The following is a 17,821-nucleotide window of genomic DNA, read 5'->3' on the forward strand; positions in this document are numbered from 1 at the left end:
CAAAAATTTAGATTTAACTTTTGACTTCATACTATACATATCCAATTCATTTTAAGTGTTAACCTGCTTTGACTTCAACGGTTTTTTTTTGACAGGATTGTGGAATACATTATTCTTTTCATAAAGGGAAAGGGTAAGGTATGTGCAATTTTTACCATTAATTTTAACATAGAGTATGTAGAATTTGTTAAATCAGTGAGAAGCATGGTGCTGAGGTGGTTAGCACTGTTACTTGCAACATCACAAGGAACATATCTTTCTGTGTGGAGTTTGCAAGCTCTCCATGTGCCTGTGGGGGTTTTCTGTGCGTGTTCTGCTTTCCTCCCACTGCTAAGGTTAATTGGGAACTATAAATTGCCCATAGGTGTTAATGTGAGCATGAGGGGTTGTCCATCTTTACGTATCATTTGTGTAAGACGGGTGTAGCTTGCATCTTGCCCAATGTCAGCTGGGATCAGATGCAGAACCCCTGCAACCCTTTTAAAGTATAGGCAGGCATAGTTGGTGGATGGATGCTTGATTTATGTTGAGCTGGTTCCAAGAAGAGCCCATGTTAATTGGAACAATTATCAGTCTGTCCTTCTAAAAGGCATTTGTTAAGTTTAAGGACACATGCAATGTGACCAAAAAGTATTCTGGTAAGGCATTGTTAACAGTTGAAAACAACACCATCACTCTAATATTGCGTTTGTTTGTTGCGTTACACAGACATAAGCCGCCACCATGAGTACGGACGCAGAGATGGCCTTGTATGGCAAAGCTGCCATTTACCTAAGGAAGCCAGAGAAGGAGAGGATTGAGGCTCAAAACAAACCTTTTGATGCCAAGGCTGCCTGCTATGTAACAGACGTCAAAGAGCTGTACCTGAAGGCAACAATCATCAAGAAAGATGGTGCCAAAGTCACTGTCAAAGTCTTGGACACTCAGGAGGTTGGTATCTTTAACTCAGAGTCAACTTATTCAATGTGATCAGTTCTCATTGTGACAAATTTCCTTTTCTAGGAGAAGACAGTTAAAGAAGAAGACGTCTGCCCAATGAATCCTCCCAAGTTCGACAAAATTGAGGACATGGCCATGATGACCCATCTCAATGAAGCCTCTGTGCTTTATAACCTCAAAGAGCGTTATGCAGCATGGATGATCTACGTAAGAAATTGGCCCTAATAAGAAACAAGAAAGTTTTAGAGATGGCTTTACTTGTGGGAAACACTGAGATAACTACTGAATCTCTGTAATCACTTTCAGACCTACTCTGGGTTGTTCTGTGCCACTGTGAACCCCTACAAGTGGCTCCCAGTGTACGATGCTGAAGTTGTAAGTGCCTATAGAGGCAAGAAGCGTATGGAGGCTCCACCCCACATCTTCTCCGTCTCTGACAACGCTTTTCAGTTCATGCTTTGTGGTAAGAAATAACCATAAGAACAGAGAATTTGTATGAGTATTCTCCTGAAGGAAAATGTGCTTCATTACTTTGTTGTTTTATTTAACAGATAGGGAGAACCAGTCTGTCTTGATCACGTAAGTAACATTTTTTGGCATGTTTAACATCTATATCTTAACAAATATCTAGAACAAGTCTTCACAAAACTTTTTCTATACCTAGTGGAGAATCTGGTGCTGGAAAGACTGTGAACACAAAGCGTGTCATCCAGTACTTTGCAACCATCTCAGTTGGTGGAGACAAGAAGAGGGACACATCAAAGGTGGGGTTATGTCTATGATGGTATCAACTGAAAGTACTTTTAGTATGGAATATTTTTCCATGGGGGGGAAAAATCACTCCCACTATCAACTCTAAACCTTCTTTGTAGGGTTCACTGGAGGATCAGATTATTGCAGCTAATCCTCTGCTGGAGGCCTATGGTAATGCCAAAACTGTGAGGAATGACAACTCATCTCGTTTTGTAAGTATGAAGGAATTCTTGCAAAATCACAGAGGTCCTTCTATACATTGCCCATGTGGATGGATATTTAACATCCCTTTGTTCTAAACAGGGTAAATTTATCAGAATCCATTTCGGCACAACTGGCAAACTGTCTAGTGCTGATATTGAGACATGTAAGTAAAACTCCTCATAGTACATACATATTACTGGAATAAAGAATTGGCCACTATGTGACTAATGAACAACATTTGTAGATCTGCTGGAGAAGTCTAGAGTGACATTCCAGCTTCCTGATGAAAGAGGCTACCACATTTTCTACCAGATGATGACCGCCCACAAACCTGAGCTGCTTGGTAAACACACTGACTTGTTGCAAAATGTAAAACTTACTTCAATTTCCATAGAAAACAATGTATTGAGCCTGTCACTCTTTTTGATCTCCAGATGTGGCACTCATCACAACCAACCCCTACGACTTCCCAATGTGCAGCATGGGTCAGATCACTGTGGCCAGCATTGATGACAAAGTTGAGCTGGAAGCCACTGATGTGAGTAGTCTTCACTACAAAATGTTTAAATATGTTGTGTGCAATAAATGCAACATCAAACTGATCTTTACTGCATCTTCTAAAGTGTCTGTCTCTTGTTTGGACACCTCTCTTGAACACAGAATGCTATTGATATCCTGGGCTTCACTGGTGAAGAGAAGATGAGCATCTACAAGATGACTGGTGCTGTGCTTCACCATGGTAACATGAAGTTCAAGCAGAAGCAGCGTGAAGAGCAGGCTGAGCCTGATGGCACAGAGGGTGAGTTCTTAACATCAGCAAAGAATTATAGCTTGAAAACCACAGTCTTGAAGTTTTCCATTAGGCTGGTTTCTCTTACATTATGATTGACTTTCAGAATCACATACCGTATGTATTAACATTTAATCACTTAACTATTGTCAGAGGCTGACAAGGTTGCTTACTTGCTGGGTCTGAACTCTGCTGACATGCTGAAGGCTCTGTGCTATCCCAGAGTGAAGGTCGGAAATGAGTTTGTCACCAAGGGACAGACTGTACCTCAGGTAATCATGAAATATTAATATCCAATATACTATTTTAACAAATTGGTTTGGTCACTTCTACTTCAGTAATATGGTACTGAGTTTGATGAAATTAATACTTAGAATGCTTCCTTTAGGATCTTTCAAAATATGATCTTTGGTGTCATACATCTCGTAAGAGGAAGCTCAGGAAAGCAGTATTTAAGTATTTTACAAAACACTTCATTGACTTTAATCAAACAATATCCTGGTTTTTATTCAGGTGCTGAACTCAGTGACTGCCCTGGCCAAGTCTATCTATGAGAGGATGTTCTTGTGGATGGTTGTCCGCATCAACCAGATGTTGGACACTAAACAGCCAAGGCAGTTCTTCATTGGTGTGCTGGATATTGCTGGCTTTGAAATCTTTGATGTAAGCTTCATATTCAACAAGCTGACATACTTTTCTTGATAGAATTATCGTTTTTGCCTACAAAAAAATCACACTGTTTTTCTGTCCCCTCACAGTACAACACCCTGGAGCAGCTGTGCATCAACTTCACCAATGAGAAACTGCAGCAGTTCTTCAACCACACCATGTTTGTCCTGGAGCAAGAGGAGTACAAGAAGGAGGGTATTATCTGGGAGTTCATTGACTTCGGTATGGACTTGGCTGCTTGCATTGAGCTGATTGAGAAGGTAATGATTCAATTTTGTGATTCTGTGTAATTGTTCTTAGTTATACTCAACTTAAATAACACATGTCTTCCGCTTTCTAAAGCCCATGGGCATCTTCTCCATCCTGGAAGAGGAGTGCATGTTCCCCAAGGCCACAGACACATCCTTCAAGAACAAGCTGTATGACCAGCATCTTGGCAAAAACAAAGCATTTGAGAAGCCAAAGCCCGCAAAGGGCAAGGTTGAGGCTCACTTCTCCCTGGTGCACTATGCTGGTACCGTGGACTACAACATCGCTGGCTGGCTGGACAAGAACAAGGATCCACTGAACGAATCTGTCCTGCAGCTGTACCAGAAATCCTCAGTTAAACTGTTGTCTCTTCTGTATCCTCCTGTTGTTGAGGGTATGATAGCAAAAACATTAACTGTAACATGCCTTCATGTAATGTTTGTCATGTCATGTCTTGTTCTAACAAAACGGCATCTACTTAAATTCATCAACAGACACTGCCAAGAAGGGAGGCAAGAAGAAGGGTGGTTCTATGCAGACTGTGTCTTCACAGTTCAGAGTAAGTTTTAACATTGAAAACTTGGATATGGAATCAAATCACAGATAACACTCCAATTCTTAATTGATATATTTTGTGACAAGAGTTACCACTTTGCATCTACAGGAGAACTTGGGCAAGCTGATGACTAACCTGAGGAGCACTCATCCTCACTTTGTGCGCTGCCTGATTCCCAATGAGTCCAAGACTCCAGGTACATAGAAAAGAAAATCTCAATAGAGACTTTTTTATTTTGTTGGTGCAGTTTACTTTATTTTGTGTTGTTCATTCAACAGAACAATTCTAACTACAATAAATGTGGTTTTACAGGTCTCATGGAGAACTTCCTGGTCATCCACCAGCTCAGGTGTAACGGTGTGCTGGAGGGTATCAGAATCTGCAGAAAAGGTTTCCCTAGCAGAATCCTCTATGCTGACTTCAAGCAGAGGTATCAATGAGTATTAAAAGATAATATTACTGCAGGATATAAAGAGAAAATGCTCACACTGTCCTTTAACTCTTTCATGACAGGTACAAGGTGCTGAATGCTAGTGTCATCCCTGAGGGCCAGTTCATTGATAACAAGAAGGCTTCAGAGAAGCTGCTTGGATCAATTGATGTTAATCATGATGAGTACAGATTTGGACACACCAAGGTAAGCAACTTGATTGAATTCATGTACTTAAATGTAGTTACCAAGTGGTGACAAGTGGTCCAACTTTTCACAAAGTTTTGATTTATTTTGATGGCAAATAAGGCCATGGACGAAAGAACAAGTGAAGTAATGGAGAGGTAAAAGAGGAGAAATAGCGCACCCATGTGGCCACTGATAGAGCCTACAGTTTGCCTTCTAACTTTGATAACATGGAACTGAGAACACAAATTCATTCTGGTCTTGATTCTGGCCTTGCCTATTGTAAATACTCTGCAAATTAGGTCAATTAATCCACTTGCAACCCAAATGATCCTGAGATACTTGATTGCATTCTGTCAGAGCTCCTGCCTCAGAAATGTTAGGAGTTTGAAATGACCATAACTTAAGAATTGTTAGTCTTCCTACCTTAAAGTTTGTCACAATTCTGGATTGTGAAACTGCTCATGAGCCCGTTCGGGTTTTCCCAAGCTTTGCTGCCGTCAGCCATTTGAGAAATGATTTTCCTGTGAACAGTATTGGAAAAAAAAAAAACTGATGCAAATTAGAAAACATAACTCAAGACATTGTCAAATTATGACACATTTAAATGTCATAGAGTGCACATTCTCTAAGTAATTTTCTGTTGTACTTTGTGTTTTAGTATTGTGGACAATTCAGACAAACAGTACATTTCTGTTTATTCAGGTGTTCTTCAAGGCCGGTCTTCTGGGTACCCTTGAGGAGATGAGAGATGAAAAGCTTGCATCTCTGGTCACCATGACTCAGGCTCTCTGCCGTGCTTACCTCATGAGAAGGGAGTTTGTGAAGATGACGGCGAGGAGGCATGTTTAAAACTCTTACTTTTGAGTAAACTGTAATGCAATTAATTATATTGAATTACTTGGTCCATAACAACATTTTTTTCCCCAAAGGGATGCCATCTATACCATCCAGTACAATGTCCGCTCATTCATGAATGTGAAACACTGGCCATGGATGAAGGTGTACTACAAGATCAAGCCTCTGCTGAAGAGTGCTGAAACTGAGAAGGAGCTGCAGCAGATGAAGGAGAACTATGAGAAGATGCAGACTGACCTTTCTGCTGCCCTGGCCAAGAAGAAGGAGCTGGAAGAGAAGATGGTCTCCATCCTGCAGGAGAAAAATGATCTGCAGCTGCAAGTAGCATCAGTAAGTATACATTTTTGCTTTGACATTTTGTGTCCATATATTGTGGACATTCTAACATCTTTTTTTCAATGCAAACAAGGAATCAGAGAATCTGTCAGATGCTGAGGAGCGATGTGAAGGACTTATCAAGAGTAAGATTCAGATGGAGGCCAAACTCAAAGAGACAACAGAGCGACTGGAGGATGAAGAGGAAATCAATGCTGAGCTCACTGCCAAGAAGAGAAAGCTGGAGGATGAATGCTCTGAGCTCAAGAAGGATATTGATGACCTGGAGCTTACCTTGGCCAAAGTGGAAAAGGAGAAACATGCCACTGAGAACAAGGTATGGAAATTATCAACAAATTATCTTGCAGATCAAGTAATATCTGAAGATTACCACACAATAACATCTGACTTGCAAATGTAGGTCAAGAACCTGACTGAGGAGATGGCCTCTCAGGATGAGAGCATTGCTAAGCTGACCAAGGAGAAGAAAGCCCTTCAGGAGTCTCATCAGCAGACTCTTGATGATCTGCAGGCTGAGGAAGACAAGGTCAACACTTTGACCAAGGCCAAGACCAAGCTTGAGCAGCAAGTGGATGATGTAAGTTTACAAAGTCACTCAGATTGGCAATGTTACATAGGTGTTGAACATGAACATTAAAAACTATTGTTAATGTTCAGCTTGAGGGTTCTCTGGAGCAAGAGAAGAAGCTGCGTATGGACCTTGAGAGAGCCAAGAGAAAGCTTGAGGGTGATCTGAAACTGGCCCAGGAATCCATCATGGATCTTGAGAATGACAAGCAGCAGTCTGATGAGAAACTTAAGAAGTAACATTGTCTTTGCATTTCAACAAAAATGTATTATTTTAAAACCTATTGTTAACAGCATAAACTCTAACTGTATAACTTTATCTTTTATTCTTACAGGAAGGACTTTGAAGTCAGTCAGCTCCTTAGCAAGATTGAGGATGAGCAGTCAATGGGTGCTCAGCTTCAGAAGAAGATCAAGGAGCTTCAGGTGACATATTGTGTTACAGAAAACATAATTCATATTTTTGATTTTAAGTGAAAGTTTACTGAAATACCACTTACTTAAAATCAACAGGCCCGTATTGAGGAACTGGAGGAGGAAATTGAGGCTGAGCGTGCTGCTCGTGCCAAGGTTGAGAAGCAGAGAGCTGACCTTTCCAGGGAACTTGAGGAGATCAGTGAGAGGCTGGAGGAGGCTGGTGGTGCCACTGCTGCTCAGATTGAGATGAACAAGAAGCGCGAAGCTGAGTTCCAGAAGCTCCGTCGTGATCTTGAGGAGTCCACTCTGCAGCATGAAGCCACTGCTGCCGCTCTTCGCAAGAAGCAGGCTGACAGTGTTGCTGAGCTGGGAGAGCAGATCGACAACCTCCAGCGTGTCAAGCAGAAGCTTGAGAAGGAAAAGAGTGAATACAAGATGGAGATTGATGATCTCTCCAGCAACATGGAGGCTGTTGCTAAGGCAAAGGTACACAATACATACAATTTTATTTTAATACCCAAATTAGTGTAGTAAACAAGGTAATAATCATTAGAAATAAATCTGATCACTGAACTGAGCACTCTTTATCTCCTTAGGGAAATCTTGAAAAGATGTGCCGTACTCTTGAGGACCAACTTAGTGAACTGAAGACCAAGAATGATGAAAATGTCCGTCAGATCAATGACATGAGTGCACAGAAAGCACGTCTCCTGACAGAAAATGGTATTTACAAGTTATAAGCGAAAGATTTGTTGTTTTCTGAATCTATTATGGTAAAACGTAACACAAACTAATACATCATGATATCTTCCTCACAAGGCGAGTTCGGCCGTCAAATTGAAGAGAAAGAAGCTCTTGTCTCCCAGTTGACCAGAGGCAAACAGGCCTTCACACAGCAGATTGAAGAGCTGAAGAGACAGATTGAAGAGGAGGTTAAGGTAAGACAACTTTAAATTTGTACTGTCTGATACCTTTTCTATTTGTTGTTTAAAAGTTTTACACACTGAATATTACTTTTTACACCAGGCCAAGAATGCTCTGGCCCATGGAATGCAGTCAGCCCGCCATGACTGCGATCTGCTGAGGGAGCAGTTTGAGGAGGAGCAGGAGGCAAAGGCTGAGCTGCAGCGTGGAATGTCCAAGGCCAACAGTGAGGTGGCTCAGTGGAGAACCAAGTATGAAACTGATGCTATCCAGCGTACTGAGGAGCTTGAGGAAGCCAAGTGAGTACAGGTTAAGCGTTTCCAATCAGACAACTACACAGTAAGAACATTTAAATGTCAAGAAGTATTGCATTGTAGCTTAGCTCAACTGACAATGCTATTAATTGTATCAATGCTTGTATTTCAAGACAATTAACTAAATCATAATTTTTATATTTGCTTTGTCACTTTTGCGCTGCACTACTTGAATATGTTAATCTAGGTTCTCCAGGAAATAAGTAATTATTTGTATTTCATTCATATTTATATGCAAAAGTATGTGGAAAAACATTATTGGCATTTTAAACTTTAAGATTTTCACTGAGACTAATAACACTCTTTTAACAGGAAAAAGCTTGCCCAGCGTCTTCAGGAGGCTGAGGAGCAGAATGAAGCGACCAATTCCAAGTGTGCTTCTCTGGAGAAAACCAAACAGAGGCTCCAGAGTGAGGTGGAGGATCTCATGATTGATGTGGAGAGGGCTAATGGTCTGGCTGCCAACCTGGACAAGAAGCAGAGGAACTTTGACAAGGTAATGTTTACTTTGGGCAACCATGACAAGCAAAGAAGAAAACTTGTCATTGTGTTGTTCAATGACTAAGTGACTAAATTGTTATTCAGGTGTTGGCAGAGTGGAAGCAGAAGTACGAGGAGGGTCAGGCAGAGCTTGAGGGAGCTCAGAAGGAGGCTCGTTCTCTCAGCACTGAGCTCTTCAAGATGAAGAACTCCTATGAGGAAGCTCTGGATCAGCTGGAGACCATGAAGCGTGAAAACAAGAACCTGCAACGTGAGTTCTACACTGTACAGTAATATTGGTATAATATATATTAAGAAAGTGTGTATTTCCTAGATTTTATTCATTGCTCATTTTACATTTTAAGGCTTAACAATATAAAACGCATGCATCTCTCTGCAGAGGAGATCTCAGATCTGACTGAACAGATTGGTGAGACTGGCAAGAGCATCCATGAGCTGGAGAAGGCCAAGAAGCAGGTGGAGACTGAGAAATCTGAGATCCAGACAGCTCTTGAAGAGGCTGAGGTACATTTTTTTACAGGCAAGATCTTCTTCTGAAAAACTATACAAAGTCAGAAGGCAGAGACTAATATTTCATTCTCTGATTATATCAGGGAACTCTGGAGCATGAAGAGTCCAAGATCCTGCGTGTCCAGCTGGAGCTCAACCAGATCAAGGGTGAGGTGGACAGGAAGCTGGCAGAGAAAGACGAAGAGATGGAGCAGATCAAGAGGAACAGCCAGAGGGTGACCGACTCCATGCAGAGCACTCTGGATTCTGAGGTCAGGAGCAGGAACGATGCCCTGAGAATCAAGAAGAAGATGGAGGGAGACCTGAATGAGATGGAGATTCAGCTGAGCCACGCCAATCGCCAGGCTGCTGAGTCCCAGAAGCAGCTGAGGAATGTACAGGCACAACTGAAGGTATTGTATGACGTAAAGTTCTGGTAAAGATTATGGTCAGTGTCCTTAAATTTTGGCATTCAATTAAATGTTTACATGATATTTTCACAAGGATGCCCAACTGCACCTTGATGATGCTGTCAGAGCCCAGGAGGACCTCAAAGAACAAGCTGCTATGGTAGATCGCAGGAACGGTCTCATGCTCGCTGAAATTGAGGAACTTAGAGCTGCTCTGGAACAGACAGAGAGAGGCCGCAAAGTGGCTGAGCAGGAGCTGGTGGACGCCAGTGAGCGTGTTGGTCTTCTGCACTCTCAGGTGAATTTTCTTTTCATTTCTCCACTATTTCACCAATCATGATTTTATATAAATTACTGAACTTCTCTTTTCTTTTAGAACACAAGTCTAATGAACACCAAGAAGAAGCTTGAGACTGATCTGGTCCAGATCCAGAGTGAAGTGGATGACACTGTTCAGGAAGCAAGGAATGCAGAGGATAAGGCCAAGAAGGCTATCACTGATGTAGGTGTATTTAATTTGTTCTAATTTTGTTATTTTTCGTAAATGGGTCTTTTCAAGATATTTCTCATCAACATTGAATGGTGTCTCCTCTAGGCTGCTATGATGGCTGAGGAGCTGAAGAAGGAGCAGGATACTAGCGCTCACCTGGAGAGAATGAAGAAGAACCTTGAGGTTGCTGTTAAGGACCTGCAGCACCGTCTGGATGAAGCTGAGAACCTGGCCATGAAGGGTGGCAAGAAGCAGCTCCAGAAACTTGAGTCGAGGGTAAAAAGTCTTGTTAATTTCTTGCACAGCTGAGGATAGACTTTGAGGAAAATATGTATATTTAATGTCTTACTGTATTCTGAAGGTGCGTGAGCTGGAGACTGAGGTTGAGGCAGAGCAGAGACGTGGAGCTGATGCTGTTAAGGGTGTCCGCAAATATGAGAGGAGAGTGAAGGAGCTCACTTACCAGGTATAGTCATTTTGATATTAAAAATGTAAAGTGCAAATAAATCAAATATAGTTACCATTTTAAGTTCTTAAACATGTGAATCTCTCTTTTCTATAACAGACTGAAGAGGACAAGAAAAATGTTACCAGGCTGCAGGATCTGGTTGACAAGTTGCAGCTGAAGGTGAAGGCCTACAAGAGGCAGGCTGAGGAAGCGGTAAAGACATAACTTGTTTATAACAAAGACAACTTGACACTATGTAGTCTTAATACAATGCACAATAACCTTTAACATTTTAACAATGTTTCATATCCATGGCTACTTATTTCAGGAGGAGCAGGCCAATGTTCATCTGTCCAAGTGCAGGAAGGTCCAGCATGAGCTTGAGGAGGCTGAGGAGCGTGCTGACATTGCAGAGTCCCAGGTTAACAAACTGAGAGCAAAGAGCCGTGACTCTGGCAAGGTAAATAAGTTACTTCTATTTAAAATCAGTCAATATTTCAAAAACAGATTCTTCACAGTGTTGTATTCACTTTACAGCATTCAGTTTAAAAACTAAAAAACGAATTGATCAATATTGTCATCTTAAGCGTATTGAAAGTAAACTCACACTACCATTTATCTGTTTTTTACAGGGAAAAGAAGCAGCTGAGTAAAGCACGCTGAGTGTTTGGCTAAATGGTTTAATCATATAATATGATATAATTCATGCTGAAACAATAAAGCTTACATTCTTGATCTAACAATGCTGTCTGTAATACTTTTATCTCTTAACTTTCAACGAAAAGTAGCTAATGGGAGATGTGAATCATTTTTAAACTTCACACAACAATCATGTCAAAAAAATTACAAATTTTCAGATATTAAAAAATGATTACAATGATTGAACTTAATTATCGGCACCTTAGTTTGAGAAATATAAAATAAGCTGTTTTATTACATATCGTTTAAGCCCCCCTGACAGCCAGTGACCAAAAATGCTAAAAAAATAAATAAAATAAATTTCTTAAAATTTTAGGTGAAGGTGTTACTGGCAGCTAATAAGCCAGACTGGCCAATTTGGCCTAGTGTCTTTGAATTCAGAGTAAGAGGAATGGATTGCAGGAAAAAGAAAATGTGTGTTGCTTAAGTCACTTTAATCATAAGCTGGAAAACAGGCATGAACATAGATGCATTAATTACCTAATCAACAATGGTCTCACTCTCTGTGCAGGCCACAAAAAGATTTAAGACACCACAATAAACTCTGTTATTCTCAAATCACAACTTATTTTGCTCAAATCAGAAAGCAATCAGCTGCACTTTCTCACAAAAAGCAATACATGATCTCACTATATATCAATTCTAACTATATACACTTAAATACAAATGGTTAGGAAGAAGGCAAATAATTAAGATCATAACATACATCATTCATTTAAATCAGCGTGTGAATTAACCTTACTTGATGTTTCTGTATCACATGATAAAGGAGCTAATCAAATATGACACTGTATTAACACTCCATAGATAATTATGAACATTTTTCAAAATATATTTAAAAAGATTTGTTGATTGGTTGGGAGTTTGATGTGAGTGATAATTGGGTACACTTCAACTCCAAAGAAAATGTAACATTTATGAATGGAAATCAGTCTGAAGAACAGGAGTTTTTTAGATTGTGAATTACAGACATCATGTAACAACTGCATGTAAAACTGCATGCTTTTCCGACTGCATGTTAAACACTGTTGCCTGTGCCATTTGGAGATTGCTGAACAAGTGGAATGGTTGACATTCAAAGTGCTGTGATGTGCAAAGAGCCAAACATGGACTTGAAGCTATGTCTGCAGAGTCAGTAAAAGTGTAAATAGCTTGACATATGAGTGTGAATACCACTGGCATATCTCTTACAGCTTATCACAAGTAGTAGTTACATGTTTGTCATTATTAATTTCTTGCTCTATTAACATGTTTGCAGGAATTATTTTACTTTGCAGCACTTTGCTCTATTTAGTATTAATAATTATAAATAAGTATTTCTTAATGAAACAAATGAAACAATGTATAAGAATAATTAGAATCATTTTTGGTACTGTACTGTAACAGTTTAAATATAATGCCTGAATCAATGAATAAACAAGTTGACCAGAGATCTAAAATTAAAGTTTTTAAGTAAAGATTATCGCAAATTCAAGATGAGACTTTGCTGATGGGAACCTGAAACATAAGATGCATGTGCTTGCAGCAAATGCCAAACTCATCCAAGCATCAGCTGTCATCCTTACCATATATGGTATGAGTCCCTTATTTAACTTTTGCTTTGCAAGCAAAACACAGTCAATGCAAGGACTCCAATTCTAAGCTGTGAATGGTAGTGTTTTTGGAGAAATTATCAACTATGATGCTTCACACAACAGTAGTCTATATGTATATATATATATATATATATATATATATATATATACAGCAGTGTTATACAGCATAGCAACATTTTTGATTTGATTAAACATTTTGATATCAATCATCTTTCTAACATTACTTAAGTCGGTGTGTACGAAAACTTTTTATTAAGTCAACACATTAAGCTAACGTTAAGCTAACATTGATTTTAATACATTTATATAGAATTTCCTTAGTCATTAATAGCTTGGTAGCTCAAGCTCAATAGTTGGCAGTGAAATCTACTATGGTGTTGAATGTCCGTACTTTGTGAACCTATTTCCTTTTTTAAACCTAATTGCATTATCTAAAGATAGTACCGGAATTTGCACTCATAACCCTGTCCCCCCACCCCCATCCCCACTTTACGCAGAGTAAATCAACAGGTGGCAGGAATTTATGATCCAGGCATGCTCTGAAATAGACAGAAGGGGTGCTAAGTGTTGAAGCAGCTGGTCATGCTCCTGAGTCTGTTGGACTTCTCATGCAAACATTTCATCTCTAATTCACAAATAGAGTTATATCTTCCAATCAGGAATTGGATGTTTCAAGTGACTAAATCTTTTTATGAAGGAGAAAACAAGTCTTTTCAATAAAAAAAACAGGCTTGCAGCACACCTAGTTCAGCTACAAGGGAAAGTAGAGGGGACACCATATCTGCTGTAGAGCTGCAGCACTGCCTGGATGAAGCTGAGAAGTAAATAGTGTCAAGAAGTGCCTTAAAGAGGTTCTCTAACATCCTCTCTGCAAATATTAGAGTAACCTACTAGATACACTAACACTAACATTGACATTAAACATAAAATATATAAAACTTAGTCATCACAGATCTGGAACTGCTGGGGTTATGAAAAATATGGAACCTGAGAAGGGGCTGACAGATATAATGTTGACAACTCCTCATCACTTTAGTCACCCTGAGAAACATGTTGAAAACAGGTTTAAATTTATATTTGGGCGGTTTTAAACTCTGTAGTTTATAGTTGTCTATAACACTGCATATTCATGCTGCTTTTGTGAAAGATACATAATATGAGCTCAATCAACCAATCAATCAATCAATCAATCAGTCAATCAATAAATGTTTATTTATATAGCACAAAATCATTACCAAAGTTATCTCAAGACACTTTATAAAAAGAGCAGGTCAAGACAGTATACTCTTTGTCATATTATTTAAAGACACTTAGCAGTGAGAGTAACAGTGGCAGAAAAACTTCCTTTTATCAGGCAGAAACCTCGAGCAGAACCAGACTCATGTTGAACAGCCATCTGCCTCGACTGGATGGGCCGAAAATGGGATAGAAGGAGATGCAGGATAGAAACAAACAAACAGAGCAACAACAGATAATACAAACTGATGGTTACAATGCCAATAACAATGGTAAAAATGTGTAATATTAGGAGGACAGCATAGTAATGATCAATCAATCAATCAATCAATAACATTTTATTTGTATAGCGCCAAATCATAACCAGAGTTATCTCGAGACACTTTACAAAAAGAAATAATTATGATAATAATAATTGTAACAGTTGAAGTCAACAGGTCTATTATTACCATTAACAATGATAAGGGAAGACATATAATATTAATTATAGAAGTTACAGTCAAGCAGCTTTAAGATTCACATTAACAACTTTAATAGTGATAATAAAAGTAAGACTGATATTAATAGTTGTAGCAGTTGGATTCAAGCAGGTCCACGTTGGCAGGTGGTCTGTAGCAATGATCCACAGGAACCTACGAGACATGGGAACTCAACAACTCCCGGGAAGATGTATAGTTAGCAACGTTAATGTGACAAGAAGATACATAGATAATAAGATGCATTAATTATAATTAACATAAATGCATACAGAGAAAGTGGGAGGGCGACAGAAAGAGAGAGAGAGAGAGAGAGAGAGACAGGAGCTTGGTGTGTCAGATCCCTCGGCAGTCTAAACCTATAGCAGCATAACTAGGGGCTGGTTCAAGCCTGAGCCAGCCCTAACTATAAGCTTATTCTTAAAAATAGAGACGTATCTGCCTCCCAGACCCTGACTGGTAGATGATTCCAACAGAGAGGGGCTTGGTCATTGAAGGCTCTACCTCCCACACTACTCTTAGAGACCCACAAGCAGGCCTGCACTCTGGGAGCACAATGTTCTAGAGGGGTAATAGGGCAAAATAAGCTCTTTGAGATATGATGGTGCCCGACCATAAAGAGCTTTGTGACACTGTGTCCTAATTGAATGCAACATAAGCGAGCATCAGCGACAAAATCAGTTTAATAACATTGCTTTCAGTTGGACTGTCCTAACTGGCCGCGAGCGATGCAGCAGCGCGACGCGCAGTTTTGATCCTGATGCCGTTTCTATTTTTAGTCCGGTCGCTCGTGTGGACAACGACGAGGAGCAGTTAATTCATGAAGTTCAAATGAGTAGTTACCTTTATGATACCTCCTCATTTCACTACAAAAATGTAAATTAAGTGGCAGCTGGCTGGAGTGAGATTGCCAAGGAGCTGGGAGTGTCCAGTAAGAAAATGTTTCTTGATATACTTTTACTTTCCTTGCTCAACAGGGCAAAGTGAAGCATCTCACATAACATTACTGTCAACACATTTACTGACATTCAGGAAAACACAGTTACCTCAACAGTCCTGGATTACCCTCTAATCTTCATAGTGCACCCCTCCGGTCTCCAGCGCACAGCTGATAGTAATATGGTTTGTTTATATGACATTATGTATGTGTAAATTTGTCAGATGCAGGAAGCTAGTGCAGAGAAGCTAATACAGGAGGAATGTGATCTCTCTTTCTAGTTCGTGTCAGTACACATGCTACAGCCTTTTGGACAAGCTTAAGAGTCTTTAGAGACTTATTAGAGCAGCCTGATAATAAGGAATTGTAATAATCCAACCTAGAAGTGACAAATGCATGGATTAGTTTTTCTGCATCATTTTTGAGACAGGATGTGAGTTTTGCTATGTTGCATAGGTGAAAAAAGGCTGTCCTTAAAATTAGTTTTATGTGGGAGTTGAAGGACATGTCCTGATCAAATAGAACACTTAGATTCCTAACAGTGGTGCTGGATGCCAGGCTGATGCCATCTACGACAGTTATATCATTAGAAAATGATTCTCTGAGATGTTTGGGGCCAAATACAGAGTTTAGTAGCAGCAGTTTAGTAGCAGAAAATGTTTAGTTATCCAGGGCCCATATTCATAAAGCTTCCAAGTACAAAGAGTTGCTCCTAGTGACGGAATTCTCAGAAAATTCTTAGAATTGTGATGTTTTTTTTTCCACTGCAATACTGACCTGGACTTCAAACACACTTCAAACATTATCATTTTTATCACTATTTTTTTATTATTATTATTTGAATTTTTATTATCATTATTATTGTGATCACTGTTTATATGTCCACTTTTTTTTGGTATTTATTTTGGTTGTAATTATCACTCCTGCTCTCTAAACGGCTTGCAAATGATCATTATTACTACATGAAACTTCAACTTAATCCGATTTTATTTTTTTAATTCAGTTTAATTTAATTTATTCCCCCCCCCCCCCCTTTTCTCTTCTCCTTTTACTTAGTCAAGTATATTGTTACAATAATCATTTACATCAATAAGGTCTTTTCTTGATTAGTATCATTACCACCATTATTGTGTTCATGTTTTGTTTTTGTTTGCCTCACAATTACCCTCTAATCTACTGGCAAGTTATTATTATAGTTATAATTAATTGTTATCATTATTATTATTATTGTTATCATTATTATGAATACCTTCATGATTAGTTATTCATCATAATTAATACTATTACAATTAGTATTATTATTTATTTATTTTTATTATTATTATGATAATTGGTTATATGTTTACTTTTTTATTTATTTATTTTTGACTTGGTTGTAATTGTAAAACATGCTCTAAACTGCTGTTACAAATATTTTTTTTTTAAATCAATAAGATTGTTATTATTATTATCACCACCATTATTATGTGTATTTTATTTTACTGTATTCTTTTATTTATCTTTTCTTTTCTGCCGCCCAATCTCCCTCTAATCTACTGATGATTTATTATTATTATAATTGATTATAATAATTATTATTATTATTGGGTGCTGTCTTATATGCTGGTTAGCTTTTTTACTTATTTTCAAGTTCATATTGAGTCACAAGACTATATCAAGATATATCAGCTTTTTCAGTACATGTATCAAAAGCGCAGCATACATAACTTAAATATACAATCACACTAAACCTCACCTCTCAACGTCCCAATCAAGTCACCAATTTTTTATATATATATATATATATTTGTTTTTTTTCCCCGTTTATTATTTATTTATTTATTAATTTTCCTTCTTTTTGTTTTATGTATCACGTCACAAGCATTATTATTATTATTATCATTATCATTATTATTACCTTAATTTCACAATTATGTGACCACCTCTTGCGTGGCCCTGGGGCCTGGGAGGTACTCAGGGTACTGGACTGTGTTAGGACAGCCTGAAATCAGAGGACCTGATCCCTGCCTGACCCCTCTCCTCACAGACACCCTCTTGTCAGTCCTAGATGTGTACCTGCAACTAGAGCAGACAACAGCATAAAAACCACAGTAGAGAAGGGGGGGAAGAGACAGGAAAGAGGTAATTGGAACAGAAGAAAAAAAAAAAACGAATGCAAAACTCTGACCACATCCAGCTGTCCTTCCTCAGATCCGCCCCGATGCCTCCCTGTCCACAGGCCCAGATCAGAGGTCATTTTCTCTTCTTATTAAATACTCTCTCCCCTCCTTATCCCCACCCCACCGTCCTCCACACAAAAATCCCCCCCCTTGTCTTGTGCTATGTCATGTCCCATTTGTCTCTCTACA

The 17,821-nt window shown here is 39.0% G+C and overlaps 1 pseudogene; it reads left to right on the top strand.

The window, feature by feature from the left end:
• Window positions 1-723: 723 nt before the first annotated feature.
• Window positions 724-11,244, top strand: LOC138612521 (myosin heavy chain, fast skeletal muscle-like; annotated as a pseudogene).
• The last annotated feature ends 6,577 nt before the right edge of the window (window positions 11,245-17,821 follow it).

The sequence above is a fragment of the Semicossyphus pulcher genome, unplaced genomic scaffold, assembly GCF_022749685.1.
Source record: "Semicossyphus pulcher isolate SPU_LCO1_2020_fin unplaced genomic scaffold, fSemPul1.0.p SCAF_8, whole genome shotgun sequence".
NCBI lineage: Eukaryota > Metazoa > Chordata > Actinopteri > Labriformes > Labridae > Semicossyphus > Semicossyphus pulcher.